A 4,903-nucleotide genomic window follows, 5' to 3' on the forward strand; every position below is an offset into this window, starting at 1 on the left:
CGTCTTCCAGAAATGAGAAACCTGATTGCTCTGCAGGTCTAAGAAAAGCAGTCTGACTCGCAATCTTCCATAGCTGGGAACTGGAAGCAGAGTATTCCAGTGCCTTGTGACACCAAACCAGAAAACACTTGCTGAGCTATTGTTAGATAGATGATAGAGAGATGATACCGTGTTTCCCTGAAAATAAGACACTGTCTTATTTTATTTTTTCTCAAGAAGACACACTGGGGCTTATTTTCAGGGCATATATTCCTCTTGGCACCAAAATGCATGGCATGGCTATGCAGCATATCTAATCACTAGGTCTTATTATTGGGGTAGGGCTTATATTTAACAAATGCATAGAAATCCTGCTAGGGCTTATTTTGGGGGTAGGTCTTATTTTCAAAGAAACACAGTAGATTGAAAGATGAGAGATAAATAGATAGTCAGTAAGCAGACAGACTCAGACTACAAACAAAAATGAGATAAAAGTAAAGGCAGCAGTGGTCTGGAAATAGCCAGAAAAGTTCTAGATTCCTCACTTCTGGGTAGGAGGCAAGAGCAGCTGAAGAAATGGAGGCCTGCATTGTTTCAAGTCTTTCCTAGGTTTGAGAAGACAGATGTGACCTAAAATAAGGCAGTCTCTTTAGCGTTTTAAAGTCTATATGAATCCTGCTGCATCTTCTTGGGCAATTTGCATAATTTCCCTCAGGAGGTAAAGGATGAAGTGGACAGATGCTCTTACTTTTTAATTTTACCGATTTTTGTTCTGCTGGATTTTTTTTTACACAAATAGAATTATGTTTCAAAATCTACAGGTCCATTTTCCCTTGTTGCATTGATTCATAACTCATTTCTTTTGAACCTATTAATTTTTTGAAAATTTCTTCTTTAACAACTCATGAAAATTTTCATGAATTAAAATAGATACATTGGTGAATATTATAAATTTGCATGTCTCTAACAAAAAACTTTAACATAATTAAGATTTTTTTTTTATATTCACCAAGACTGAAAAAAGTATTCCTATAATTTGGCCTACAATATCACCGTAAAAATATTGTAGGACGCACACAACCTCACAGACATTTTTAAACCTGATTTAAAATAGTGTTATGACTTTGGACAACTTGTTTTCTTTATGCACTACCCTCCTTCAAATTATTTTCCTCAAATTAAGAAGAAAAGTGACTACATATTTACATAAAAACCTGAGAAATATGAAGTAGTAAGTGCTAAATAAGAAAGGATTCATTGCTGTAAAATAGAATCTTTGGCATGCTAATTTGGAAAATGAACCTCTATCAGAGGAATTTAAGATGTAACATCTCCCAAAGGTTTTCAAATACAAATTCCATTTTTCATATAGCATACATCACCATTTATTCATTTTGATGAGGACAAGGAACTGCTTAAAAGCATTGTTTTAGTACAAACTTTATATTGATAAGTAAAACAAATAGTCCCCAAAATACTTTCTAAGTATAATAAAAGCCCAAGAAAACTATATTTCATTGGAAAATTAATCAAGCAGAGAAAGGATAAGAAATGGCTTTGTTTATTTTGCCATTTTGACTGAATGTTAATTTCAGGCTGTTCAAACATGGCCACCACATCTACTAAGGAACAATTATTTGTCTGTGGCATCACTGCCTCATGATAATCAATGACTAATTCTGAGAGAAACTACCAGCCAGTTGATCAATACTGACTTATTAATGAAATTGGCAAGGTAGTCAATTATATCAAGAGCTAAGAAAATTTATCTATATTTCATGTATAAGATTAATGAGTGGCTTATCAAAGTTATCATGGGTGTATTGATCACCTGTTACAAGCTTTATTTTCTTAGAGTATTTGTGATGAGATTAATCATCTCTACCTTTGTTCACATTAAAGTAGGTATTTCATATATATAATAGTGTTTGAGATCCTAAAGGAACGTGCTTTGATTTAATGATGATAATTCAATTTTTATACTGATCTATTTATTATATTAAGAGGCTTTTGTTAATGTATCTCTTGCACTGAGGACAGTGATAGTGACTGTTGTTTTTTAATTCAATGAAAGATGTTGAATTATTCCCTGTGATTGCATGGGAGACGATATAAGTCTCAATTACAAACTGGCATGGCAGCCTGCAGACCAAATTCATCTCCCATATGGGTTTTATCTGCCCTTCATCTTGTTCAATTTTATTTTAAAGATAACTTTTAAAATACAAAGACTTAAAATTTAAAAAAAAATGTGGTCACTCTGGGCATGCATTACTAATGGCAAAACCCCAGCTGCATCTGAGTAAAAGAAGTCTCAGCCTACATAGGGGATTTTCTCTCCACTTTGCACCTCTGTTCACACAACACACACCTGCACATTTTCATCGCTTCTGTTCACTCATTTATATGATCTTACAGGTCATGCTAGGTTTGGACTTTACTGATGTAAATAATTTGAACAATAAAACATGCAAAATACAAGCTTTATATCTGCAGATGAAACATAATATAGTAGAAATATCCTTGAAAGGCAATGGAATGATTTGGTTTTAATCCTAGATCTTCCCCTAATTTGTTATCTAATAATTATCAAAACACTGGAGTTTCACTGTCTCCAGAAAACCTTTTTGAAATGGAAATTTCAACATCTCTTTGGTTTTAAGGAGTCTGTCAGCCCCTAATCAATAAGTTTTTAAAAAGTAATAGTTTAAGCATCAATTTAAAGTGACTTTTGAGACTTTAGCAGATACATATCACCTTTATTAGAAACTGTGGGCATGTCAAAATGGTTCACAGAAGCTTGCAGAAAGAGTAATTGTGCAGATATTTACACCCTCTATGAGCAAGGTTAAATTTATGGTATTAACCTTAATTCGAAGTGCTAAGAATCTTTTAGTGAGGAGTAATTAAAGGTGGGTGCCTTGTGGAGGAATGGAATGGTAATAACATATGCTGGTAAGTACCAAATGTTACCATTGGTGGAGTTTGATTAGCATTATGTCTGGGTTGCGTGGTCCTCCACAATACACGTGGGAGGGAGTCCACAGAGAGGGGAGCAGCCTAGTCGCTTTAATACCAGGATAAACGCACAACACAGAGGCCACTCTTGTGTGGGATTCTCAGGCAGAGGGGCTACATTAAAATTAGATTTCCAAAATATTCTTTAATCCATTTACACTTCATTTTATCTAGGGCAGTTTTGATTTGACACATCATTTGATTTTTAGCTTTGTCCTTTACCCTGAAAAACTGTGATCCATTTGATATCTTTTCCTGATTCCTGTATATTTGTCTTCAGTTCTTTTACTTTAGGTAAGTGTGATTCCCCAGGAATATTCTAGAGATTGTATGCTGCTTTGTTTTGATACCCATGTTTGAACAGCCTTTTTATTTTGCACATCCTACCGTAGTAGGATTTTGAAAATAAGATTCCACTTTCCAGTATCACCTCCCTTCCTTAGGCCACACAAACTTCTCTTTACTTCTTGGTATTCAGAAGGTGCTCACTGAAGGTATGCAGACTAAGTGTGACTAATTGTGTATACAATTGGGCAATTTTAATGTCAAAGAGGTATTTGAAAAATCAAGAAATAAATGAGAAATGATTCGGGGCCAGTCCTTACCATCCGCTCAGTGTTCTGTATTAGCGGTGACCACAGTAACACCATAATCAAATTGCTTTCGGGTGTGTGGTAAGAATTCTACTTCTTGATGACCAGACACTTTGCTTTTTGCCATTTTGTAAACCAAGTTCTCAAAGTTTTCCATAAATTTTCTGATCCATTAGAGGCATTCCTACATAATTCTGCTTTGTTTAGTTAACTCAAAATCTTTCTGTTGCTTTCAGCCGAGAATATTGATATCAAAGACGTCTTTGAAGATTAATAATGTTTGGCTTGAATTCTAAATAACACATACATTTGAACTTTTCTCAGCCCTAACCAGATAAATTCAAGCTTTTCTGTCCAATAATCTCCTAATGAACTGGCTTTGTCAACAATTATGTCTGAATCTCCAATAGTTGGCGGGGAAATAAATAAAAGAAAAACTAATATTTGTTAGTTTTTACTGCACTGTAGACAACCACAGAATCTTAAAGCCATGCACGAGTGGTGTCTATTTCTCATTCATCTGTGGGGTGGTTAATAATTTAGCTGATTTAGACTGTCTAGTTTAAAGCTCTGCTTTAAGCTCTGGGTACAGTGGCTTTTGCAACTCCATGTAGGTGGGATCTAGCCTACCTAGTATTTATTATTCTGAGTCCAGACTATTGGATTTTCAAGTGAAACAGTTCTTAATGCACTGGTAGAGGAACAAGAGACAAGGGGAAATGCATGAAGCCTCTTAAAGCTTGGGCTGGATCTGCCCATTATTCCTTCTGTTGACTTCCTCTCCCAAAGCAAGTCATAAGCAGACTCCCAAGTCAAGGAGCTGGGAAGTACATGCCCCCTTCAGGAGATGGAACAGAATTAAGTGTCAACAGACATGGCCGTAGAGGGTAGGGAAGAGCTATGACCAATAATTCAATCTTCGACCACTATCCAAGGCACACATGAATTTGAAGATCCAAAGACTTAGCCAAATGAAGCAGAGCAACAATTAGGAATTGACAGGAAGGAGCAATATAGATCTTGTTTTTGAATAAGTGGGCATCAAGTTTAGAGCACCACAGAGAACAAGTACCATCGTATAACTAATATGGGACTTTTTAAATCTTTCTTATTCAAATCAGAATTAATTGTGGAGTCCAGAAGAAGATTGTGTGCGGTATGCAAGTCAACATCACACCACCTTCTGGATTTATTGATGTGGTAGAGGTGGAGGTTTACACATATTCTAAGGAAGTCACATGTTATTCCACAATGAAATATTTAATAATCAGCTACATCATCATGGCTCCCAAATGACAGTTAACCTTAAAAAC

Source organism: Otolemur garnettii, unplaced genomic scaffold (genome assembly GCF_000181295.1).
Source record: "Otolemur garnettii isolate 467f Iridium unplaced genomic scaffold, OtoGar3 scaffold00195, whole genome shotgun sequence".
Lineage (NCBI taxonomy): Eukaryota > Metazoa > Chordata > Mammalia > Primates > Galagidae > Otolemur > Otolemur garnettii.